The 27,846-nt window shown below is 43.6% G+C and overlaps 1 protein-coding gene across 3 annotated transcripts in view; it reads left to right on the plus strand.

Annotated features, from left to right (window-relative positions):
- LOC117977778 (nuclear pore complex-interacting protein family member B8-like) overlaps positions 1-27,846 on the plus strand; it is a 79,318-nt gene continuing 51,472 nt past the window's right edge. For all 3 annotated transcript variants that reach the window (XM_063597177.1, XM_063597178.1, XM_063597179.1), the window contains exon 1: positions 1-27,846. This exon is cut by the window's right edge. The gene's annotated coding sequence lies outside the window, so the exon portion shown is untranslated.

Below are 27,846 nucleotides of genomic sequence, written 5' to 3' on the forward strand. Positions count from 1 at the left end.
ATTTCCCCAATCCATTTCTTGCAGAGATCTCTGCACCTTGCCACTCCCTTTTCTGCTCATTATCTTACACCCACGTCTGCACACTCTTTATTCCTACTTTAATAGTACTATACCTTTGATCTCTACAAAATCTCCAATTCTGGAGTCTGGTCCACGACACCATTTTCAACAATCTCCACCCTTAAAAATGAAAACCGAGCACATATAATTGCCATGTACTATTTATATTTGCTGAAATGAGAATATGAGATTATACACTGTATTTTCTTAATCCACAATATAGGGCAGAGAGGAGCAGATGCGCCTTCAGACTGGGTGCGCTCTCTCCATGACGCTGAGAAACAAGCCTGCCAGAGGTGCTATGTCTTCGGTTATTTCCCGCTGAATGCACAGCATCTTATAGAGCTTCTGCAACAGGTGAACATTTCAATATAGCTTGTGAAAAACCTGCTGTAAGATGTGTCCCTTGGAAAATGACATGGAATATTATAGCTGATAGTTAAATACATCTCTCATTAACACACCAGATTAGTCTGCTTAATGAAACACAGCATGCAGCACAGTGTGCACTGTACCCATTGGCACTAGATGTAAATACTACATTGGATTACATTTTTTCTTTTTGAAACAGTCTGGCTCTGTTGCCCAGGCTGGAGTGCAGTGGTGCAATCACGGCTCACTGCAACCTCCGCCTCCCCGGTTCCAATGGTTCTACTGCCTCAGCCTCCCGAGTAGCTGGGACTGCAGGCACCCACCACCACTCCCAGCTAATTTTTCTTTTTCTTTTTTTTTTTTTTTTTGAATTTTTAGTAGAGGCGGTTTCACCATGTTGGCCAGGATGGTCTCGAACTCCTGACCTCAAGGGATCCACCCACCTTGCCTCCCAAAGTGCTGGGATTACAGGCGTGAGCCAGCGCGCCGGGCCTGGATTACATTTTTAAATCAAGAAGTTGGAGATCCGGCATTCACATTTCTTTTGGGGGTACTACTAATAACAAATGTGCATACATGTACTACTTTTGACCTAACATTGTTCCCCAAATTTTGCTAAAATTATGGCATACTTTTAGATATTTGAGCAAAAGAAAGGAGGACTATAGAAAATCTAACTTGGGAAAATAGAAAAAGTTACTAAATATCACTGTCATTTTCGCTATTCATTCACTCATCCATCTATCCATTTATCCATTCATCCATTTAATTAAGTGCCTACAGTACGCTAGGCATTCTTGTTGGTGCTGGGTGAGGCAAAGACAGGGGTCCTCATGGAATTTATAGACTAATGAGGTAGAAATATACTCAATCATAAAAACACAGGTAAATATATTAATTGTAAATTACACTAATGCCATGAAGGGAAAAAACAGGATTCTCAGAGTATAAAGGAAGGTCCTGTTTAAATCGAGATGGGGAAGAGTAGTGTGTGAGGCAGGAAAGGCTTTTGAAGAAACTGAGACCCAAGAGACTTACAGCAATTGCTTTTCTATTATAACTTATTAGCTAAACTTTATCAATATCATACAAGAAGGATAATATTTTGTATACTAAAGTCAGCTGAAAATGAAAACAAATATTTTATGGATTTTTTTTTTTTAAGACAGGATCTCTCTCTGTCACCCAGGCTGGAATGCAGTGGCATGATCATAGCTCACTGCAATATAGAACTCCTGGGCTCAAGTAATCCTCCTGCCTCAGCTTCCAGAATAGCCAGGATTACAGGGTGCACCATCAGGCCTGGCTAATTTTTTTAATTTTTATTTTTAGTAAAGACGAGTTTTCACTATGTTGTCTAGGCTGATCTGAAACGCCTAGGCTCAAGGGATCCTCCCACCTTGGCCTCCCAAAGTGTTGGGATTATAGGCGTGAGCCACCACACCAGGCCTAGAGTGGATTTTTATACTTAAGTACGTCAGTTAAAATGTGGCCCCTCATTGAAAAACTAATAATTTCAAGACAGTGATAGCAGAACATTAAACCATGTGTGTGGCCCTGGTATGAATTTGCAGGTCACAGGCCCATGAAGCTGGCTGTACTTTCTGACTTGAAATGTCACAGAATACAATTTGGAGCTGGGAGAAAAACCAGACCATTAGCAGTGAAATCCTAGAAGGAAAGAAACTTCAGAGGTGTGACCCCCTCACATTTGTATATCAAATCTACTCAAATCTTTGGCAGATCACTGAACAACAATGGATGGGGGAGACCTCAGTGGCCTGACAAAATACTAGAAAAGCTAAAAGAACAAAGATTTCAGGTGCTTCTCACTTCAGGGGAGACAGAGTTTGGAGTCTGAGTCAAGCCAAGTGAACTTTTTATAATAAGAAAACAAAAATCATTCATTAGAGAAATAAAACAGAACTCCAAGTCTCTACAACATATCACTCATAATGTCCAGTGTCAAACAAAAAGCACACTAGACATGCACAGAAACAGGAAAATATGACCCACAAAATTTGATGTAAATTGATGCCTAGATGACTCAACTGTAACAATCAGCAGACAAGGATTTTAAAGCAGCTATTATAAATATGTTCACATATTTAAAAGAAGAGATACACATAATAAACGAGCAAATGGAGAATCTCAGCAAGAAATTGAAGCATAACAAGAAATAAATGGAAATACTGAAATTGAAAATTACTATAACTGAAGGAAAAATTCACTGGAGGTGCCTAACAGCAGACTGGAGACAGAATAAATTGAGGAACTAAAAAATAGATCAACAGAAATGATCCTATCTGAAAAAAGATGGAAGAAAAGCAGTGGAAGAAAAACATACAGATCTTCAGAGACCTGTTGGTCAATATAATCTGGTCTAATATAAGTGCAGAGTCTTAGGAAGTGAGGAAAAAGAAAATTTTGGAAGAAATAGTGGCTTCAAATTTCTGATACTTGGTAAAAGACAATTTATAAATCCAAGAAACCCAATGAACCACAGGCAGGACCAGTACATAGAAAATCAGATCTATGTACATATAGTAACATTGCTGAACTCCAAATATGAAGAGAAAATTATAAAAGCAGCTGAAGAAAAAAGAGACATTATGTGTGATAAACAACATATGAATAATGTTAGCTTTTTACTGGAAACAATAAAGGCCAAAAGGCACTAGAACGACACAGTTGAACTGCTGAAAAACAACGATTAACCTAGAATTTTACATGCTGCAAAGTTATATTTCAATAATAAAGGTAAAAAATAAGATAAAAATCTGAGAGAATTTGTCTTCAGTTGACCCACGCTATGAAAAATGATAAATGTAACTCTTTAGGGGGTATATGTCAAAAGATGGTATCAGATTAGGCGAAAAATAAAGATCAGCAGAAATGATAAATATGTGGGTAAATATAAAAACTATATGTATTCTTTCCTTTTTTTTTTTTTTTTTTTTTGAGACGGAATCTCGCTCTGTCGTCCAGGCTGGAGTGCAGTGGTGAGATCTTGGCTCACTGCAAGCTCCGCCTCCCGTGTTCACGCCATTCTCCTACCTCAGCCTACCGAGTAGCTGGGACTACAGGCGCCTGCCACCATGCCCGGCTAATTTTTTGTATTTTTTAGTAGAGACGGGTTTCACCATGTTAGCCAGGATGGTCTCGATCTCCTGAGCTTGTGATCCACCCGCCTCGGCCTCCCAAAGTGCTGGGATTACAGGCCTGAGCCACCGCACCCAGCCATATTCTTTCCTTTTAAACTTAAAAAATCATATTTCTCTTCAAGAAAAAATATTAGTATTGTGGGCTTATGATGTATATAGATGAAATATATGCGAAATATATGAAAACATTGCAAAAGATGGGGGTAAAGGAATTATATGCTCACAAAATCCCAATATTTTATGTTAAATAGTATATTAACTGTAAGTAGATTGTGATAAATCACCAGTACAACTTTTTGCAGTGTTAGAAATAGTCTATAACTGCTTTGTCATATATAAGATAGCCGCTAGTCACACATATTCATTGAACACTTGCAATGTGGGTTTTGTGACTAAGGAACTAAATTTTAATTTTGTATAATTTTAATTAGCTTAAAATTTAAATTTAAATAGCCACATTAGTTAGTAGCTATCATTTGGTAAAATGCAGCCTTACAGCAACCACTAAAAAATAATGCAAAGTAGTATGTCTTAAAAGCCAATGGGGAAATAAAACTGAAATACCAAAAAGCTTCAATTATACCCAAAGAAAGGAGGAGCAGAGGGAAACAAACAAATGAACTCAATAGGAAACAAATATCAAAGTGGCAGATTTAAATTCAACTATAATTAAATATAAATGGACTAACTGCTGCCGCCCCCAAAATAAAGGACCAGAGAATGTCAGAGTGGATTAAAAAGAAAAGACCCAACTCAGTGCTGTTTATAAGGAACACATCTTAAATACAGACACAAGTAGGTTAGTAGTAAAAAGAATGAAAATATATACCATGGTATTATGGACTGAATGTGTCTCTTTCAAATTCATATGTTGAAGTCCTAACCCCCAGTGTGATGGTTTGTGGAGATGGAGCCTTTGGGAGGTAATTAGGGTTAGGTGAGGTCCTGCGGGTGGGGCCCTGTGATAGGATAAGTGCCCTTATAAGAAGAGACACCAGAGAGCTTGCTTACACTGTTCCTGCCATGTGAGGGTACAGTGAGGTGGCCATCTACTCACCAGGAAGAGGACCCCACCAGAGGACAGCCACCTGGCATTCTGATCTTGGACTGGCAGCTTCTAGAACTGAGGTAAAATAAATTGTTAAGTCACTCAGTCCATGATATTATGTTGTAGCATAAACTTACTAAGGTATATGCTGTATTAATTTCCTAGGGCTGTGGTCAGAAATTAAAAGCTGAGAAGGTTAAAACAACAGAAATTCATTATCTCACAGTTCTAGACACCAGAAGGCAAAGTCAAGGTGTTGGCAAGGCCACATCCCTCTGAAACCTCTAGGGGAGGATACTTCTTGGCCTCTTTCAGCCTCTGGTGGCTCCTAGCACTTCTTGGCTTGTGGCAGCATCACTCCAATCTCTGCTTTGTCTTTTCATGGCCTTCTTTCTTCTGTCCCTGTGTGTCCTTATAAGTTCAGTCTTATTGGATGTGGAGCTCATCCTAATCCAATGTGATCTCATTTTGATCCTTACTTTAATTACAATCTACAAATATGATTTACAAATAAGGTCACATTCTGAGGTTCCAGGTGGAAGTGAATTATGGAGGAGCACTATTTAACCCACTACACATGGAACCATCAACCGTGAGAAACCTAGAGTGTCTATATTAACATTAAGCAAAATAGGCTGCAAGATAAGAGGTTTATTGAGAACAGAGAGGACTAGTTCATCATGTCGAAAAGGGTCAGAACATCAGGAAGACATAACAAATATAAATGTGTATACAGCAATTCAAAATATAATATCTGAAAGAACAAAAGGGAGAAGCAAACAAATCCACAGTCCTAGTTGGATCTTTTAACATGCTTAAAAAACCAGAAGGTCTGAAGTATAAGCCACCTCTAATGAGCTGATATCTATAGAAACCTACACCTAACAAGGACAAAATGCTCTTCCCAAGTTGATGTGGAATTTTCACCAAGATAGAGCAGACCTCGGGCCAAAAGTAAGTCTCAACAAATTATAAAATACTGAGCATCTTCGAGCATGCTTTCTGGCCACAATGGGATTAAATGAGAATAACAGCAAAGTATGTAGAAAGTCCCCAGATATTTGGAAATTAAACAATAAACTTCTAAATAAACTGTGATTCTAGGAAGAAATAACAAGGAAATGAGAAGTATTTCAAACTTAATGACAGCGAAAATAACACATATCAAAATTTGTGAGATGTAGCTAAAGCAGTTCTTAGATGTAGCATTCATAGCTTTAATTGCTTACATTCAAAAGGAAGAAAGCCTTAAAATAATTGATTTTCATTTCCACCCTAAGAGTCTAGAAAAAGACAAGAAATTAAACCCAAAATAAGACGAAAGGAAATAATGAAGAGCAAAAATCAAAGAAATTGAAAACAAACCGGGAGGAAATGAGGAAAGCAAAATATTATTCTTTGAAAAGTTTAACAAAATGAATAAATCTCTAACAAGAAAGAAACACAAATTACCAGTATTCGGTTTAAAAGAGGATATAGTGTTATAGAGTCTCTCTGTATCAAAATCATAACCTGGGAAGATTATAAACAACTTTATGTCAACACATTTGACAACTTAGATGGAATGAACAAATGAAAAAATACAGCTTACCAAAACTAGTACAAGAAAAAAACAGAAAACCTGAATAGTGGTATATATAGTAAAGAAATTAGAGTTGCTTTAAAAGTGCCCTCACAAAGAAAACTCCAGGTATAGATTATTTCACTGATGAATTCTATACAACAGTTAAGGAAGAAATATTACCTATCTTATGCAAACTCTTTCAGAATACACAGGAAGAAAAAAAAATACTCTGTGACTTAAGGCCAACACAATATTAACATAAAAACTTGACATAAAATACAAAATCAGAAAATTTTAGGCCAAGATGGTTCATTAACATAGATGCAAAAAAATCTTTAAAATATTATTCAATCCAACAATGTAGAAAAATAATATGTTATAATCAAGTGGGATTTATCCCCATAATGCCAGGTTGATTTCATATTTAATAGTTAATCAGTGCAATTCACATTACTATGCTAACAAAAAATGACATAGTTACTTCAATAGATGTGGAAAAGGCATTTGAAAAAAGTCCATATCAAGTTGTGAAAAAAGTCCAACTCTTAGAAAAAACTATAAACAGAAATAAACTTCTGATATTGGGACAGTCACTAAAATCCTGCAGCTAACATCATTAATTAATAGTGGAATGCTGAAAACTTCCTAACATTGGTAGCAAGGATGTCTGTTCTCATCACTTTTCTTTTTTTTAGAGACAAGGTCTCCTGTGTCACTCAGGCTGGAGTGCAGTGGTATGAGCATAGCCCACTATAACCTCTAATGTCAAGGCTCAAGTGACCCTCTTGCCTCAGCCTCCTGGGTAGCTAGGACTACGGGCGCACACCACCATGCTGGCTAATTAAAACAAATTTCTTTTTTTTTTTTTTTGTAGAGACAGGATCTCACTACGTTGCCCAGGCTGGTCTCAAACTCCTGGCCTCAAGTGATCCTCCTGCCTCGGCCTCCCAAAGCACTGGGATACAGATGTGAGCCACCACACCTGGCCCCTCAACCTTTTAATTTAACATTACACGTGAGGTCTTAGCTGTTTCAATAAGGCAAGAAAATGAATTTGTAAGTGTAAAGATTGGAAATGAAAAAGTAAAATTGTCTGTATTCCCAAAAGACATATTGTTTATATAGGAAATACTAAGGAATAATCTCAAAGGCATTCTAGAGCTAATATGTAAGTCTAGCTAGGTCTCAGGATACAAGGTACACAAAAATAAATTATATTGCTATATACTAAAAGACAACAACAACACAATTGGAACATGAAATTTTAAAATCTTCATCACAATAGAATCCCAAACCGTGAAATACTTGGGAATAAATTTGATGAAAGATGTGCAAAACCTCTATATTGAAAACTACAAAACATTGCTGAGAGAAATTAAAGACCTAAACAAATGGAGGGGTATGAGCTGTGATGGATTGAAGGCTCAATGTGTTAGGGTGCTTACTTTCTCATTTGACCTATGGGTTCAATGCAATCTCAATTGTTATCCCAGAAGGCTTTTTCATAGTAATTGAAAAGCGGATTCTAAAATTTATGTGGAAATGCAAACGACCTAAAATATCCAAAGGAATTTTGATGAAGACCAAAGCTGGAGGACTTCCATTACCTTCCTTTAAAGTTCACTATAATGCCACAGTAATCAAGATAGTGTGATATATAAGAATTGGCAAACAGATCAATGAAACACAACTGAATGCAGAAATAGACCCACACTAACATGGTCTATTGGATGTCAACAAAGGTGCCAAAATAACTTAATGGAAGTTTTCTCAACAAACAATGATGGAACAACTGGATATACACATTAGAAAAAAGCAAACCTTGTCTCCCACCTCATATCACACACAAATAATAATTGAATACAGACCTAACAATAAAATCTAAAACTATGAAGCTTTTTTTAGAAGAAAACATAGGTGAATATTTTTTGTGACATTAAGAGAGGCAAAGATTTCTTTGATGGGACAGAAAAATTAACCATTCAAGGAAAGCTGATAAAGTTGACTTCATAAAATTCAAAATGGCATGTTAAAATATGCTACTAATATGAATAGATAGAAAGTATTTGCAATACCTATACCCACAATGAACTCCTATAAAATGAAAATAAGAGAACTCAAACACGAATAAGGAATTTGGACAGACACTCCACAAAGGAAGGTATATGATTGACCAATGAGCAAATGATGTGATCAACATCTTTAGTCATCAGCAAAATGCAAGCGAATAAGAAGAAACGACTAATACATTTCACAATGTAAATAAATCTCAGATGTTATATACTCAGTATAATGAATGTTATACTGAGTTAAAAAACCAACACAAAAGAGTACATACTCCGCTTATATGTAGTTCTGGAACAGAATTCATTCAAGTTGAAAAGAAATTATAACAATGGTTACCTCTGGTGCATGGTACTGAATGAAAAGTGCTATGAATGAACTTTAGGGGAGATGAAAAATGTTCACTATTTGATACAGATGTGGGTTACTCTGATTTATCTATTTTCCCAAACTGTACAACTAAGATGTGTGCATTGCAGTATATGTAAATTTTACCTAAAACAACTAAACTTTAGTGGGGTGTGGGAAGTGGGTAGAGTTAGGGATAAATATAGCAGAACATTTAAAATTGTTGAAGGTGAGTGATGAATGCATTTGGGTTCATTAAACTCTCCTATTTATGTTTGAAAATGTCTGCAATAGAACATTTAAAAACCATGAAGTATAAAAAATTAAGTAAATTATGCAACATTATGGTAACAAAGAATGTTGAAAATTTAGTGGCATGGAAAATATTTGTGATAAATGAAAAAAGGAATTTTATTAATTAATTAATTATTTTGAGACGGAGTTTTGCTCTTGTTGCCCGGGCTGGAGCGCAGTGGTGCAGTCTCTGCACACTGCAACCTCTGCCTCCCAGGTTCAAGCGATTCTCCTGCCTCAGCCTCCCAAATAGCTAGGATTACAGGTGCCTGCCACCACGCCTGGCTAATTTTGTATTTTTGGTAGAGATGACGAGGTGTCTCCATATCGGTCAGGCTGGTCTCGAACTCCCGACCTCAGGTGATCCACCCACCTCAGCCTCCCAAAGTGCTGGGATTACAGGCATGAGCCACCACGCCCAGCCATTGTTTTGTTTTGTTTTTAGAGATAGGGTTTTGCTCTGCTGTCCAGGCTGGAATGTAGTGGCTCAATCGTAGCTCACTGCAGCCTTGAACTCCTGGCCTCAAGCTATCCTTCCCCCTCGGCCTCCCAAAGCACTGGGATTACAGGCATAAGCCATCATGCCCAGCTCTCCAAAAGGAACTTTAAAACAGAACATTTTGAAAAGAAACATATTGATGTGTAGAAAGTCACTGAAAAACTGCATTCTAAAGTATAAGCAGAGTTGTGTCTTAGCAGTGTGATTATAGGTAATTCTTGCATACAGAGATATCTAGTTCAAGCCACAGACAGTCTAGGCATTGGCTTATTCCATGTCTCCATCAGTGCAGAGGAAGGCACTGAGGTGAACCCAAGACCCAGGAGGGATATATTTACTTCTTCCCATGGTTCAGGTAGCTGAGGGATTCTGAGGCGTAAGTAAATACTCTCAGGGAGTGTGCACCGTGGTTTCCTGAGATTTCAGACAAAAAAACAAGTACATCTCTCTCTAAAAAGTACATATTTTATCTAGATTCATTTCCTACGTCCTGTGTGTATGTTTCATAATGATCATGATATGTTAATTAGTACAGTTGATAAAGAAAGATACACACATGAAGGTTTGGGACTGAAATATTTTCTCTCTGATTGAGCGAACAGAACCATCTGAGGACACTGATTTGGAGAATAGTTGAGCTGAGCTGTGCTTGAAGAGTTCCCTGGGAAGGCACTTTGAGAGGGCATTTCCATCTGGGAAGTGAGTGAGGCCCTGCTGGACCCCTGCAGGGAGTCTTTGGTGAGTTGAGAATGCATCCGGTTCCCATTGTGGGTCAATGGACAGAGACTGACTGACCTGACCCAGAATGCTTCTCACAGCCATGGCCAGATTGCTGTCATGAGGGCTGTCCCCAACCTGACCCAGGTGCACGTGGACATGGAGGAGCTTTCCATCTTGAAGGCAGTTTTTATGCACCCTTAAAAATTTGAATATACACATAGTACTACATTGTGTATACACGCCACATTTTCTCTATCCACTCATCCATTGATGGACACTGGTTTCCATAACCTGGCTACTGTGAGTAGTGCTGCAGTGAACATGGGAGTGTAGACAGCTCTTCAACATACTGATTGCAATTCCTTTGCGTACATGCCCAGTAGAGGGATTGCTGGAACATATGGCAATTCTATTTTTAGTTTTTTGAGGAAACTCCATACTGTATTTTATATTTAAAAATTGCTAAGAGTAGATTCTTTTTTCTTTTATGACTTACATGGACCACAACATCAAGAATAGCAAAGGTGATGACTCACGACATCCCTTGTCCCAACACCAGAACAAGAGACAATACCAGAACATCAGGGGCAGGTGACAATGTAACACGAGTGGTGCAGCGCCCGTGGCCAAGGAGTTAATTTCATGCTGTCACTAACAGTGTCATAGTCTACGGCTAGACTGTGCGGGAGAAGGCAAGCCCAAAATCGTCAGACTGCATCAGGACTCAGGAGGAAGAGATGCAAACTCTCTCAGAGATAGTTTCTGTGAGATAGAAGGTAGGTGAGAAATGGCCTGAGAGCAACTCCTCATAACACTCCAGGAGAGTCACAGGGCATCCTACATCAGCATAAGAGCAGCTGTGGCTAAGCCTTCCTTATGTGGCATGAAAGTAGATTCTCAAATGTTTTCACCACAAAAAAAACTAGTAAGTATAGGAGGTGATGTATATGTTAATTAGCTTGACTTAATCATTCTACAATGTAAACAAAAATCAAAACATCACATTGTACCCTATACATACATAAATTCGTGCCAGTTAAAAATTTAAAAAATGGAATGTAATCTATTTAATTCTAATTGTAAAGCCGCTAATATTTCTTGCGCAAAATAGCTTTATGTTCTAGTGTAGTACCCCACATAGTTCGCTTGTGGACATGGACTTAGAGTCTTGATTTTTTTTTTTCTACTCGGACTCCGCCAGAAAAACACCAATAAGAAAACTAAAAACAACCACCCAAATGCTACACCTCCAGTAAGAAGGAACTCAGGAAGTAAAGGGAGAGCTTAATAACTATGTGCTCCTTTAACGATTGATAAAATATTGCAAAAAATGAAATTTACGTGAGACATTTTCCGGTAATTTCATTTATCTAATCCAAGATTATCATGGTGAATTGCTCAGGGAGATACTTTAGCACAGTACTCAGAAAATGAGGTATTAAATGAATTACTGGGCATAAAGTTTAACTGCATAAACAGTGAACTGTGAATATATTTTTAAATATCATGGGTGTGATGAAAATAATTATTTAACAACTGAAACAGAGCAGCAGCATTTGGACAAGCTGATGAAGCCTGACGCATCTCACAATTTTCAGATCTCTTGGCTCCCATTCTGGTCACTTCGAATCGCACACCAGCCTCCTGCTGTGAGCACCCAATGTCATGACTCATGCTACACATGGTGGGCTGCTGGATAACCTATGGGCATGTACGTGTTTGGAAGGGTGTGTGTGTGTCTGACCACTCACTGGTGTATTTCTAGTGCCTAGAACATTGCCCAGCACACACTGGGCACTCAGTAGATACCAGTGCTTATCAGCTATAGTGCTGTGTATGACACATCATCTCTCAGAAACTTCTCTTTTTGTTCAGTTTTATTTTTCTTAAAGTTATATACATATAATTTAGAGGCAAATTATTCTCTAGTGTGTATGAGAAACTAGCTTTCCTCTGTCAGTCTTCCCACCCATTTCTTACTCTCAGGAAGCAACCGATTTCAACTTTCTTAGCTCTTCTTTTAAAAAAAATTATTTTAGTCTTCCGATTTCCATGTTGACATTCCTACATCTCGATTATTCCGTTTCAGGCATAATCTTTGGGCCTCCCATTAGGGAAGATGGGAATTCAGCTCCCGTTATCACCTCTTGCTCACCCTCCATGCCAAACCCGCCCCTTCACATCACACTCCCTTGTCATGCCCTCTCAGAAATCCCAAGAGAGTGTCACTGAAACTTAGGTCACCATTTGGTATTTATTATGACTAGGTAAATCACATTTACCGGTCAGCCAGTTAGTAAAACAGAATCGCTTTTCTACTTCTACAGGCTGTTACGTTTCCTCTGAGTAAGTAATCCCTTTTGTCTATACTGGTTTTCTATGTTCTTATTACTAATTCCACTCCACATTCTGCCCCGCTCCCTCCACCAGCGTAAGTATCTCCTCTGATCACATTCAAACCCATTTGCATGATCAATTTTGTCTTCTTTCAGAAGTGGCTCTCGGTTTCCATCTGCTCCCACCTGGATGGGTGGTGCCCTCCGTCTGTTAATGAAAATTGTTGGGGCTCTCTCTTCACAAGGAAATGGCCTCAGCCTAGATATTTTCACTCCTTTTCCATCTTTTTTTCCTATTTGATTACATGGTTGAAAACACAAAATTTAATTGTTACATAACACTTCATCATTAGACATACGTTATTTTTGTTATTCTTTCTGATGTTTTCTTTAGCAAATGTTGCTAGAAGCAGTATTATTGGCTTAAATGAATTAATTTAAAAAAACAGACTTTGTTTTTTAGGGCAGTTTTAGGTCCATAGTGAAACTGAGCAGAAGGTACAGAGAGTTCGCACACACCCCACCCCACACATACACAGCCTCCCTCCCTGTCAACATCCCCAGCTAAGTGGTTCATTTCTTACCACTGATGAGCCTACATTGACACAGCATTGTCACCTAGATTCCATGGTTTATATTAGGGTTCACTCTTGGCGTTGTACATTCTATGGGCTTGAACAAAAAAAATTTTTTTTTTTCAGACTGAGTCTCGGTCAGTCGCCCAGGCTGGAGTGCAGTGATATGATCTCGGCTCACTGCAACCTCTGCCTCCCAGGTTCAAGTGATTCTCCTGCCTCAGCCTCCCTAGTAACTGGGATTGCAGGCGCCTGCCATCATGCTCAGCTAATTTTTGTATTTTTAGTAGAGATGGGGTTTCACCATGTTGGCCAGGCTGGTTTCGAACTCCTGACCTCAGGTAATCCACCTGCCTGGGCCTCCCAAAATGCTGGGATTATAGCATGAGCCACACTTGGTCCTGGGCTTGAACAAATTTATAATGACACACATCCATCATTAAAGTATCATACAGAATAGTTTCACTGCCCTAAAAGTCCTCCTTGCCTTGCCTATCACCTCCTCCCCCAACCCCTGGCAACTACTGATCCTTTACTGTCTCCACAGGTTTGCCTTTTCCAGAAGGTCATAGCATTGGTTTTATACAGTGTGTGGCCTTTTCAGAGTGACTTCTTTCACTCAGCAATATGCATTTAAAGTTCTTCCATGTCTTTTCATGGTTTGATACCTCATTTCTTTTAGAGCTGAGTAATATTCCATTATTTGGATGTACCACAGTCTGCCATTCACCTATGGAAGGGCATCTTGATTGCTTCCATATTTTGGCGATTATGAATAAAGTTGCTGTAAACACTGTGTGAGAGTTTTTGTGTAGACATGGCTTTCCAACTCATTTTGGTAAATACCAAGAAGAGCCATTGCTGAGTGTCGTGTCACTCCTGTGTTAGAGAGGATCCCGTATATTCTGCTGCTGCGGATTTCTCTTTCTTGCTTTACTCCTTCTGCTTTGTAAAAGACACTCTGCCCACACATTGGCGACCCCATGTTTCCATCTGTAGTCCTCATGTCTTCCCCTGGGTTCCACGCTCCTGTACTTCATTAATTGACATCTCTTTTTGGGTGTTTAATGGGCATCTTGTTTTAACCTGTGCAAAGTGGATTCATACTGCCCCCACCAACTCGATTCCATTTCCTCTCTTCCCCAACTCAGAGAAGGACGCCACGGCCCATCCAGGGCTCCAGCCAAACAACTGGGAGGCTTCCTTTCTCTTTCTCTTGCTCCACATCAACTCAGTGATCAAGTCCTGTCACTTCCACCTTCACTCTGCATTTCAGATACTCCCAGTGCTGTCACCATTCCCTCAACCCTCGTTCAAATGGCTACCTCGTTGCACTTGATTTTCTGTAGGAACTTAATCCAAATGATTTCCCTGCTTCCAGTACAAAGTGGCTTCAGTAATCTTTTAAAAATATAAATACAATGATGTCACTCTACATCTTCTAAACCTTTGTTTCCTTTTGCAGTTGGAATGACAACCCTGCCTCCTCTCCCCAGACTGCGCACCCTGAAGCTCTGGTTCTGCCCGTCTCTGATTCACGCCACTCTGCCACTCCCCTTGCAAAATGTCTCCATCACTCTCTCAGACTTTCTTTCTTTTCCTTAAATACCAGGTCGCTTTCTGCCTCTGTGCCTTTGCAATTGCCATTTTCTCTGCCTGGAAAGCTTTCCCAAGCAGTAAGTGGCTTTTAGCATGGCTGAAACTCTTGAACAGGGAACAGGAACTAAACCCAAGCTCCTTGGAAGTAGGAAGCTTTTTTTCTAATTCACTGTAAACCTGAGTGTCTAGCAGTGAATGAATGAAAGTTATTTTAATTATGGTCTCCCAAAGGAAGAAGTGACTGGGCAAAGTGCTGAGAAGAGAGCTGAGAAGCATTCACAAGGAGAGTGGGGCATCCCCCACCCTATCTGGCCACCCATCCCCAGAGCAGATTCTTCAAGTGTGGGGAAGGAGAGGAAGAAGGTGACGTGCCCTGCTTCCTGGGTGCAACACCCGCACTGCAGGAAGACCTAGAGGGAAAAGACTACGAGCTCTTGCTGCGATTTGAAAACAGAGTCACTGACAGCCCACGTGTCATGGAAGTAGCAGACAGCACCATCAGACCTGAGGGGCCATGTGGCCACGCATGAGGAAAGACCCTGTGGGCAGGGGACTCGAAATGGACGGTCATCACAGCCAGCATCACGGCTCACAGCAGCTTAGACAAATCCCCAGGGAGGGGCTGGCGAGGGAAGGTGCTGTGCTATGGCAGGCTCCCCGGGCTTGCAAGGGCCTGGCATTTGCAACTTTTTCTATGCCACCCTGCCCCAGTGCAGGGACATCATATTTGTAGCTTGGGATTGGCCACAGGTGGGAGTATTTACATCATGGAAATTAGGAAATATTAGAAATAAGGGTTTTTTCTTTTCTCCTCTTTTCCTCCCTGGAGATCCTGGCTTGCCAGCATACCGTTGGGAACAGACCTGTAATTGGCTGAACAGTTCATTCAGTGTGGGGGAGATGAGGTCTCTAAACCTAAATTTGGTGGAGTTATAGGAAAGTACATTTTATTCTTTGCATGCATGAGGTTGGTGATAGCAATTTTAGTTTTTTTTCATCCTGGAAATAGTTTTAGGTGGCTTTCCTCAGAAGCACACCAGAGACAGAGTCTTAGGTGCAAATGATATGTTAAGGAAGTTCCCCCAGGAGAAATCGGAGAGTAGGTGACACCAGCTGGGAAGGAGCCAAGTCAGGAGGTTGATACAAGTGCAGTGTCAGCTGCCGCGGGTCCGCAGGTAGCCCTGGGGCCCAAGTTCCTCTGCAGTCCTGGTGTGGGGCTTTTGCACACCTGCACACCTTGGTCATCACCACTGGCTGAGGGCTGCTTATGGGGCCAAACGCTCCCAGGTACTGCCAGCTCTCAGCACAAAGGGCTCCTTAGCTGAAGGGGCTTCTTAGCATAGTCTCAGAAGGTTGCAGAAGCTGGGGACAGACCTATGTAGGATATGGTCAGAGCAGAGACAACAACTCTGCTGGGGTAGCCCCAGGAAGATGAGGCTGAATTATTCATACCCTTTGGTTCTTGGCCCATTATCATCCCTGGTCTGTGCAAGACCCCTACACCTCATTTCTCATCTTTCCTGCTTTATCCCCAGCCCCCACTCCCATTTATCCCTTGGGCACCCACTCTAATGTGTTGGGGGTCAGTACCCATTACATGTGGCATGAGTAAAGCCTACAGTTTTACCTGGAGTACCTACGTGTCAGGGGTGTTGTGGGAATTCAGATAGGCTTCAGTTTTAGGAATGCACCCTGCCACGCATGGGGAAAGGAGCAAGGTGGAGCCCACTCCCTAAAAGTATTGGAAAAGCAGCTGCACAGCTTGGTCCCGCGTGACTCCAGGACAGAGACAGGGTCGTCTGCATCAGAAACACAGTGGGTCCACTGGGCGTGGCAGGCTTTGGCAACATCCTGGCAGCTGTCCAGGGCACAGCACCCATCCAGTGTTGGAAATGGTTGAGGGAGATTCCCAGCAGTGCTGTCTGCGGAAGCCCAGCAGTGCTTTGGTCAGCATGGGCGCCTCTGTTCATGGCAGCAGCTCCCTGTATGGAGGTGGTGTTAGGAAGGGTTTGGGAGGGCTCCCAGTCCTGGGAACAACAGCACCACCAAATGAGTGACTGACCATTGAAGAAAGTCAAAATATTTTGCCCCAAAATATATTTCTTTGACTTCTTTTGAAATGGCTGCAGTAGGGCCAGCAGACTGAAATGGCCCTGCAAAGCTGTCTTGTGGGAGAAATTTGCGTCTGTAGAGAATCTCCATTGTTGCAGCCAGGCCTTCCCTTTCTAGGGCTTTCCTCAATTTAAGAGAGACTGAGACTCTGACACTTCCAAAGGTCTGAAAGGAAACATTTACCATCTATTTCCTCTGGGGCTGTATTATGAGGGGCTTCATCTAGACCACCTTTGCTGGCCATAACCTGTCTTGCCTCTAAAACCTGGTTTTGGTCATGCGCTGAGCCTGTGTTCTTTCTATAACCTCAAGATGGTCTAGAAACTTCTATACCTTACTGGGGGGTTGGGACTTCATTCTGAAGGCTCCTGTGGATACACGTTAAATAAATTTGTATGCATTTTCTCCTGTTAATCAATCTGCCTCATGTCAGTTATTTTTCAGAGAACCTTCAGGGGCTAAGGCCAAAGCTCTCCCTTGCCCCCCACATCTGGACCCAGGCATCAAACCAGACACCCAGGAGGCAGGCAGGGAAGGCTGAGCCTCCGGATCTGTACAGATACACAGCTCATTCTTACTTTAGTGGTTCCCAGAGAGCCTAGTGGCAAAGACCCAAGCGCAAGAGGGAGTTTGTTTCTCCCGGTTCAGAGATAGCTTATTATAGGAGCAAAGACTTAAAATCAAAACCTGCTCTGTGGTAGCTCCAGTCTATTATCCATCTCTGATGGGTGGGCTCAGCCCACTGCCTGCCTCACTTGGAGGCCACAATACCCCTCTACCAGTGTGGGCCCGGCTGGCGTGTTCATGCTGACTCCATCCCCTTAGCCATACTTAATCGGGTCAGGGTGGAACCTTGACTGTAGATGAATCATTCTTGGTACAAGAATTAGTATCAAGAAAGCCATTCCTCCTCTGTTTTGGCACGTGATGTGCAGACTCAGGAGCTGTGGGGCAGCCCAGGGGCATCAGGGGACGCCCCGGTCATGGAGAGAAAAGAAGGAAATGCATGCTCAAAGAGGAGCAGAGGCAAGACCCGGACAGTGCTGAGGGTTTCCAGGTGGCGGCTGCAGGCCCTTCTGAAGCCAGCCGTGATCTCGGCCTTGCTGTCTGATAGACACTCCACTGTCTTCACAGTGAGAGCCATCATTGTTGTCTTTCCCATTTTCTTTCTTGGGGACTTCCTCTTCATCCTTCCCAATTTAACTCAAGCCCCTTTTCTTTAGAGGGCCCCCTCCAGACCTTTCTAGGCTGCTGGTTGCTTCCTTCTGTGTTTTCACAGAGCACTTTGCCTAGGTCCCTCTGAATTCCTTAAAGGTGTGGTGTCTAAATTTGTCTTTGTAGCACCATTGTGTATTACAGAGCTTGACAATACAAAGAGCGCCAACAGAGCCTTAGAATGAGCTGCTCAGAGCTACGTCCCAAAGTGATAAAATATATTCATAGCGCCTAACAATTAGCAAACTTTTCAAGAAATTTGGCTATGAAGAGGAGAGAGTGTGGTATCTGGGGGGAGGATGAAATGATATATCAAGTGACAAGAGGACCCAGGCCAGCAGGAAGCCCAGTGAGCTCGGCAGGGAGAGGGCAGCCATCCAGGGCAGAGCTGGCTTCAGAGCACCTTTACGTGAGAATGTGTGATATTTGATGTGAGAATTTGATTTTCTGCTTCCATAGCAAAATATTCTTTTTAAGAGATTGTCGTGTGGTCCTGAGCTGTTTTTGACAGCGTATTTCGGTGGGTCTTCAAAAGGCTTGGGTGTTGAGAAAGCTCAAGATCCGCACGTGAAGATAACTGCCAGCCCTCAGCCCCAGTTAGAAACCTTGAGAGAACCAGCGAGGTCTGGGCAGAGACCAGAGAGCTCAAGGAGAGTAAGAAGAAAAAGACGGGTGGAGGGGCTGAGCTCAGCTTGGATCGCAGCAAGAACCCTGAGAAGGTTCTGAGTCAGTGGCAGTTGCTGGCAGCAGTTGGAAGTGCAGGCAGTTAGAGGCTGGTTCTGCAGCAGTTGGAGGGGAGGACAGTAACCAGGGAAGGTTAGTGCCAGCAGGGCTGCACGCCACAGGCTGGGGCTGGGGGAGAGGGAAGGTACAGAGAGCGGCAAACTGTCGAACTCCTTCCTCTTCATGCTTCACAGTTCCCCAGCCACGTGTTTGGTGTAAATAAGGAGGGCCGGAGGGGCCGGCCTGCAGGGTGGGTTCCAGTTGCCCTGAAAGGCAGGGAGCAGGCAGAGATAGAGTGCAGGGCATGGCATTGGAGGCCCAGTCCACCCTGTTCACCCTCCTCTCCCACATCAGGCTGGCACTCTGCACATTTAGGGTGTGGCCAAGCCTCAGCCAGCAGAAGCAAGTCTGGTCTTGCTGACCAGCCTGGCTGGCTGGTGGAGAAAAGGAGAAGACGGTGTCTCTAGGGAGATCCCGGGCCTGGGCGGCAGCGTCTGTCAAATGTGTTTGGCTTCTGTCTCTTGAGTAGCCCATCTGAAATGAGGAAAGGGCCAAGGGGCCCCGGGGCTCAGGTCCACCACCCACGCTCCCATTCTCACAGCCCTGCTGGACCAAGGCATCTCTCAAGTGGGCCACACTGGCCGTTTTTCTTGGTTGCTTGCCTGACTCCAATCTACTCTCCACAAAGCAGTTAGAATTAGAAAACAGACGAAAGCCATGTCTGCCGCCAGCCCTGCTGTGCTGCCTGTGGCCAGCCACCCGCCCCTGACCCCACAGCCATGGCTGGTCACCTGCCTTAGGCTCCACAGCCCTGCTGGCTGGTCACTTGCCTCAGAACCCACAGTCAGCTCCTGCCTCCTGCAGATGTCATCTAGGGCTCAGCAAAAAGACCTCTCATTTTCCTATCTCACAATGCCTCCCTGCCACGCTCTGGCTCTGTATCCTCTTAATTTATTTATAGTCCTTATCATAAAGTATGAGCCTTTGTCTGTTCACAATCTGTTAGAGGCTCTGTGTTTTTCATCCAGCACTTAGCGTACATGTGTTGCAGAAGGTGCAAATTAGTCTCGTAGAAGAAAATAAAATCTTGGGACCCCCAAACTCAGTATGCCAAAGGGAAAGTTAAGCTTGTGAAGTGAGTCACACAATACCACCTTTCTTTTGTTCCCAGACAGACAGCTGCAACTTCACGACCCTGTGTCATAGCCTCATCCATCAGCCAGGTTCTCACATGGCCTCTGTCACGAACTGCTCACAAGGAAGTGTAGCCATTTGTCTTAGTGCCTCCACTCCCTCCCTCCCTTCCTTCCTGCTGGTTTTTTTTCCCCTTTAAATACTGAGTCTCCACAACCTTCTTTGGAAAGCTCAGATTACAGATACTCCTCTAACTCATGTTTTTCCTGGGCATATCCCCAAAGTCTGGTTAAATAAACCTCTATCGATTGAGACTCCTGCCTCAGTCACATTTGGTTAGCAGACTCTGGCTTAAAAGTTTTGGCGACTTTGACTTTTATATGCTGAAACTACAGTGGCCAGTCAGATTTTGGGGGCTCCTGGCATTTCTGGCTCTTTAGCCTAATCTTTTCCATACTGACAGCTCTCTCTCTCTCTCTCTCTCTCTCACAGACCCCGCTGACAAACTTGTTGCTACCAAACACAGCACTCTGGTTTCTCTTTCTCTAAATTATTTTCAGGATTCATTTTGCCACTGAACTTTATTTTTACTGAATCACATGTCTTTTGTCGACAACTGATGTCTACCGAAGGCACAGGTGCTCCCTGGTTCAGGCATGGATGTCTAATATCTCATGGACCCTGATGTTGTGCTCCACATTGGTTTCTGATTTTGTTCTGTCACTCCCCAAAGTGTGTTTGCTGAGATGCAGTAACCCATTCAACAAAATATTCTTTGCAACAGGAATTGTTGCATTTTCTTATAAATGTTTAGGTTTGGTGCTGGCCCTTGCACCCAAAGACCATCAAGGGAAGGTGAAAGAGCCACGGTTCCTGAGCCACAGGCCCTGAGCTGGTATTTAGCTCTCTGTTTGCACAGCTTTGATGACAGTGGCTTAGACAGGCCACCTCACTATCTTGACTGGCAAAACAGGAGCAGGGGGAGCCCAGCAGTGTCTTCTCTCTTGGAGGGTTTTGCAGGGATCAAATGAGATAATGTCTGGGACAATACTTTTGTAAAAGGCAAATAGTTAACACTAAGACAGGTCCAGTCTTTTATAATTTAAAGTAGTGTGTAAATGGTATGTCCTCAGACGTTTGCCTGAGTGAACAAATCTAAGTGTTTTCTTTTGCGCACTTAATAAAGCTCATCTTTATGTCAGTCATGATATAACTGCCTATTTTTTTCTGCCAGGGTATGTTACAACATCACACTTCCAAGCAAGGCCCAGGCTGGCCCAGATGGGACACGAAGCCTCCAGTAAAGATCAGGAGCACTTCTGGGGGTCCCACCTGAGGGATCTGGTGCATAAAGTCAGGCTTGGTTGTAGGCCCCCAACAAGACATAAAACCTGTACAGGTCAAGAAGTGACGCATCTCTGGCCTGTGAGCCCCTCACGTGCTGGGTGGCACTGAGGTGATGATGACACTATTTCTAAAAGACAGACATAATGCCAGTGACTTCAGTCGTTTTCCTCATTTTATGTGGCTATTTTAAAAAGCTGTCCTCCAGAAACAAAAGAATCCCTGAGATAAAATTTCCCAAAGCAAAATGCTCCATCTGACTGGGGTCCGACCTAGGGGTGGGAGAGCTGGATAGTCCTGGGACACAGAGTTAGGTCTGTGCTGTTAAAGGCAGAATTAATATTCCTTGTACTGAACTGAAAAGGACAGATTTAAAAATCGTATCTTTTGTACTTCCATCTAAGCTACTTTAGGGAGTTTTCTGGCTATGAAGCACCTGAATCTTGAGCTGTAATTCAGAAATAAAGCGTATCTGCCCTTCTGTCCACCTTTCTTTCCATCCTTCTGGAAAAAAGCAAAAGGAAAATTCTTAACTTACTAAAGAGAGCATTAATGCAAACGTGAGTCTGAATGACAATCAGATCAATAGCCAATTTCAGAAAAAGCCTTCAGCATTTCTGAAAAGAGAGGCAGAGGGAAGGCACGGTGGTGCTGTGATCGCTTTGGTGGAAAGGTGCTGGCACGATTTTCACTCCAGGAAAGCTGTGCCTCCCCTTGGGGTGGGGACGCATGAGGGGCCCTTGTGCTAAGCCACAAAATACGCCAGCCCCTCACAGGCAGACCCCAGGCAGCACAGATGTGGGATTTGTTTCCCACAGCATTTTAAGACAGTTTGAATTGGTTAGAGGCATTTTAAAATGGGAAACTTTCATACAAAAAAATTGTTTCTGGCTTCTCTGGAAAAGACTAGAAGGCCTTGGGCGTGTGTGTCCCTGTGGTGAGAAGAGGCTGGGGCTGAGGAATGGGCCCCAGAGTGCCCTGAGGCCGTGTCCTCTTTCCCTTAGAGAGGCTGACAGTGACAGCTTGGGCCATTTTATGTCTCCTGCCTGGTCCCTGTCGTTATTTGAATTTGTGACCCTTGCTGCTAAGATCCTCCCCAAAAGAAGGGTGGATACAACGAGGTTATTGCAGATTTTAAAAGTTGAACTTTCTCGGTGGAGAGCCCAGACAACACCCTTGGTAGCTGGGAAGCCACATGCTGGATGAGCTACAAGGGGCTCAAAACCTAGACTTTATACAACTGACTTTTCTTTGTCACTTTTCGGTGTTTAATCAGATGATTAAAGTCCTTGAAACATGTCAGCTTTTTCAGGTGGGCTGAGGTTAAGGAAAGACGGAGAGGGCTGGGGGAGGGTCAGTGAGTGCTCTCCATTCTGGAGCTGTCCAGGCGCAGGAGGGATTCAGGGCTGAGATGGGGCTCCACGCAGGACCTCCCTGGTCTTTCTGCCTGGAAAACAAGGATCTTCTTTGGTTGTTTTTGGACAGTTTAGCTTTATTCATGTTTGTCAGAGAGAAAATTTGGTTGGCTGAAGTGTGGGCTCTGAGAAAGGACTAAAAATAAGAAAACCCTGAGATGGACATGAAGACTCAGAAGACAAGAGACAATAATTTTTCTTTTTTCTAAATCCTGGGAGAACTTTTCTGTTTTGTTTTGTTTTTTAATGGCAGGGGGAGCTAAAGCTTATAAAACCCTTATAGAAGGAAAGGGATCCACAGTATGATTTGGAGACTGACTTCTTACCTATTTAGAATGTAACCTCTCTGTTCAGGAAGAAGCTTGAATTCATTTCATGGGTGACAAGTAGGCTGGCCCTGGAGGGACATTTAGTGGGTGCTCTTAGGTTATGATTTACTGCCTAAGCCAGTTAATTGCAACTGACCACAACCTATAGGCAAACATCACAGTCAGGTGCCAGCAGAGTCCCTCACTCAGGGACAGTGCCCCTGGAGAAGCCCAGCTGGCTTCCTCAGTGGCCTGGGGGCTCTGTCTGTCACCCACCCTTGGGGCAGGTGCACCTTTGCTTCTGACAAACACACACACACTGAGCTCTGAAGTGAGGAGTGATATGGCCACACCAAGACCCATGAAGGCGATCCTGTCACCCAGCGTTTCTTGCTCTTTCTCAAATCCCCATCACATCTCTTTATTCCCCAGATGCTTTCTGGGAATGTCCTTCGAGCCCATTCTCTTTACTTTCCATCTCATTCCTCAAAATATCCTCAGCTTGCATTCTTGTCAGGGGGAAAACTATTAGAAGTTTTGGTCAAACCCTGATGACCTGTCCTCTGAGGTAAGACCCCTTGGGTTTGGAGCTGGGAAGGGCATAATTCCTCAGAGTGAGAGCCAGTCAGGATTAACCCGCTTTGGAAGCCATGGCTGGTGGTCTTCACACATCTCCTGCAACATGGACCCTCGTAGAAGACACTTATCTTTGAGCAAAAATGAAGCCCAACCCCAGACTGATGTGTTGAACCAGAAGAAAAATGAGTAATAAAATGTAAAGATCCTTGTTTATAAGGTATGGCTACCCCTGTCTTCTGCATAGGGCTGAGATGGAGTGTTCCTTTCTTGAAGGACTGCCAGGTTTGGGGAGGTGATGCCAGGTGAGGAATGGGAAAGCTGAATCACTTTGCGTTTGGGATGGAGCCTGCCAGGATGGACGCTGTGCAGAGGGTGGCAGGGGATGAGAGGAGACAGAGGCCATGCTGCCCCCTCACCCAAGAGTCAAGCAGATGAGAAGGGACATAGAAGAAAGGGCGTGTCCAATGTGGACATTGAGGTTTCCCGCTAGGATCGGAGTAGACACACCGATTTGTAAAGTCCACGTTGCTCACCAGTGCTTTTGTGAAAGTTGGTTCTTTTGGGAAAACTTGAAGAGAATGTTCAACTTCATGACTCAAGGGGCATGAGGGTGTGTTAAAAAAATAGGATGCACGGAGAGCAGCCATGAAGTGTCCTCAAGAGTGTGCAAAAATGTTGAGGAGGCATCGGTTTCCCACAGCCTGGCAGAAAGTGAGGGGCAGGGTGGTGAGGTTCAAGAGCCTTCCTTGCGATCGGGGTTTCAGAGCCTAGGGAGGGCTCTGCAGGCAGAAAAAGGCACTTTTTGTTAATACCTCTCTCTCTTGCTCTTGCTCTTCAGGGTTGGAAAATAAGAAAGTTGAGGAGGTTGTCAGTGAGGAATTTGGACAGGAAGGGAGTTAAGGGGAGCCAGGGAAGGCTCAGGCTGAGGGTGCCAGGACCTGGCCGTGGATGTCTGATGTCTGAAACCCGGTGGCAACCCCAGCATTCTTTTAAAGGCTGCTTCCCCCAACTCCCCTGTTAACAGGGCTAGGAGTCCACTGAGATGCCGCTTGCCTTCTTCTTTGTTGAAGGGGTCCCAATGTGCCCACGCTCTGAGCACAGTGGGGACCACCCAGCCACCTCAGCCAGGCTCTGACAGCCACGGCTGTGCTTCCTGGGTCTCCTTCCTGACATAGTCTCTATCTACTGTCAGGACTGCTGTGAGCCTCGAATAAAGACAATAGGTGGAAAGTGTCTAGCATCTGGTTATGTTGGAAGTGCTCCGTGTTACGTGTTAAATCATCATCCACAAAGTAAGGCCCTGAGCATCTGGCTATTTTACTTTTAATAGTTTCTTATCTGGCCCACGTGAAGAGAGCAGTGTGACATTCTGGATGCCACTGTGAGGTTTGGTGAATGACCTCTGGTCCATCCTAGCTGAGGGCTCCTTGATTCTCACCTGAATCACTGTTCCATCCCCCAGACAGCCTCACCCATTCCATTCTGTCTCATATTCAGCCTCGTCCCCATACCACAGCCTGAATGACGCTTAACAGGCACACCCAGTCCCTCACTCCTAGGCATTGATTTCTGTGGAAACCCACTATACTCTCAGGATAAAGCGGCACCCTGAGCTGGACTGATGAGGGCCAGGAGTCCACCCTTGGTGGCCTCCCCAGCCACCCACTCTGCTCCGTGCCTGGTGGGAAACTTCAGGTCATGCATTTTGCCTCTTGGGGTTCATCCCCCCAGCTTTGCATGAAGCCTCTTGTCCAGGCGTCTCTGCATGCTTTTCCTACTTCTTGGAAAGGTTTTCCTCCTTCTTGGAAAGCTTTTCCTCTTCTTCCCATATTAGTAACATCTTCCATATGCTCCCACAACCAACAGGAACGTTAAGGAAATTATTCGGCCTGTATATTTCAGCACTGGAGAGGGAAACACAAAGGTAACTGGGATCACAAAAAAGCTGCCATTCCCTCCAAGACCGGAAATAAGCAAATGTGTGGTCAGACACCGAAATAGCCAAACAGATGCCTTCCTTGTGATGCTTCTGTGGTGACCTTGTCCCCCTTCTCATGTCCGCCACCCTCAGCCAGCCTCCCAGCTACCTCTCAGCTGTCCCTCTGTGGTGGCAGCACACTCGTTTGTCACAGTCTACGTGTGGACTTCTGTTTTAGCTTTGGGTTGATGGTCAGATGATGTCTCTCCTGTGCATAAAGCCCTCTGGCCCCTTAGAAAAAAATCCAAACTCCTCACCTGGGCTAAATGAACCCTGCCTGTCCTGGTTTTGTGCCTGACTCTCTGAGGTCAACTCACACCCTCCTCCTCCTTGGTTACCTGCTCCTCTGGCCTGTGCCTCCTTGTCCCTTGTCCCAGGAAATCTCTTCTCCCAGGTTTTTGCAGACTGTCTATTTCTTCTCCAAGCATACCGGCTCAAATATCACACCTCTGAGAAGAGCTGGCCTCCAGCCTCCCCATCTTTGTAAGTGGTCAGACATTCTCCCTTACACTGCCCCTGATGGGCTCCATCTGAACTCTTCTTGTCTGTTTATTTGCCTTGCTTTCATGTTGTCCGTGTCCCGCACCAAGTCTGCTTAGCTCATGCCTTGTCAGTGTCTCCAGCAGTGCCTGGCGTGTGGTCACTTGCCAGAATTATTGGATGAATGTCTCACTTCTCCAACTAGATCATGAGCTCTTGAGCCATCGAATGGAATGGCTTCATCTTACTCTCCTGTTTTCCCCAAAGTAGGGACTTTGGGGAAAAGTGCATAGAAAGTGCTGGGTGAACATTGATTTGTACATTGTCAAATGTGATTGGCTGTCATTTGGTGGACATGAGCTGAAGAGGAAGATATCTGGAGTAACCAGTTTCCAAGTGGTGCCATGAGTTTTCCCTTATCTGTTCTGTAAAAATTGGGAGTATGTGAGATGGGGAAAACTTTCATTTGGATTCTAGTTCCATTGCTGCCACTAGCTGGCAGCTAGCTGTGGGTCCTTGGGCAAATCCAAAGGAGCAAGTCACTTAGTCCCTTTAATTCTTAATCCTCACATTTATGAATACAGGAATTAAACTAAGGACATTCAGGGCTCTCTTCCACTTATAAATTCTAGACCTAGATCATTTTAGGCCAGACCATCACCGTTATCAGGCTGCTTCCATCTGGTTTTTTGAATAGATGTACGTGGATACTGGTAGCGTAATCCCAGTATGGTGCTATAAGAAGCATCATTGTTTCCACGAGGGAGGAAATGTATAAAGGTGAGGGAAGTAGTGCCTTCAGTGAGAACTTAAGAGATGGATGTAGGAGAGACCCGAGGGCTCTGGAGCTGGAGAACCGATGTTCACAGAATTCTTGTTCACTGCTTGTTCTCACATGAATGCTCAAAATGCGGCACATTACTCATTTTGGAGAGCTGGGCTGAAACTGAAACCTGGTTGATCGAAGAGAAGAGGGCAATGAGGAGGACAACTGTTGAATTCTGCAGTGACTCTGGTCCCTGTTACAAGCTCAACCTGAAGGAAAAGTTGTTCCATGAAATGGTTCCAATGAGAGTGTTACAGGACCAACAGGTTCACACGCTCGCTGTGCAGTCACAGATCAATGACATGGAGACAGCAGGGTTTGCAGCAGAGTTGGGAGTTTCATGATCACAGGGTGTTGAGCAAAGAGATGGGAGGAGACCCTCAAATCCATCTCCCAGAGAAGTTCTGGGCTGGGACCCTTAAGGGGATCGTGGAGGATGAGGGACTGGAAAATTAGAGTCATTGATTGGTTGGGGAAAAGGGGAGGAACTCATTAAGATGTGGAAACTGCCATCCTTGGTGAGTCAGCTTCTCCTAGGTTCCTTCAGACCAGCTGAGTCAGCAGTTTCACTGATATGCAGGACCTGAAAGAATATCTCAAAGGGAAATTTGACATTTTGTAATGTTCAAGTTGTTATCGATAGGGCAGTCAAGGGGAACTATAATCTTGCAACAGGGTCCACGGGATTCTGAGGCAACTGGCACCAAACAGCTATGAGAAAGTGGATCAGAGAGCTGCTGACCTAATGATGAATGCTGAGTGTGCCGCCAGCTGGGTTTATTTTCATTTCTCCCCTTCCTTTATTCCTTGATTAATTTTGTAAAGTTTATAGGGATGCTTTCATGAGCTCCAGCAGATGCCAAAAAGTGCATGCAGTGGGAAAAATGATGCACTTCAGAGAGGCTTGGGAGCCAGGGCTTCTAGGTGGACTTAGGACATAGGCCCTGGGAATGGCAAATGGGCACTCAAATAAAAACAAGGTCCAGGCACATGCCAGTCATGCCTCAAGAAGTGTCAAGGGGTGTCCTGCTTAGCTGCTTCCATTGACATTTCTGTGGGTTCCCGCCTGGGTATTTTTCTTCCCTTCAT

This window comes from Pan paniscus, chromosome 17 (genome assembly GCF_029289425.2).
Source record: "Pan paniscus chromosome 17, NHGRI_mPanPan1-v2.0_pri, whole genome shotgun sequence".
In the NCBI taxonomy this organism is placed as follows: domain Eukaryota; kingdom Metazoa; phylum Chordata; class Mammalia; order Primates; family Hominidae; genus Pan; species Pan paniscus.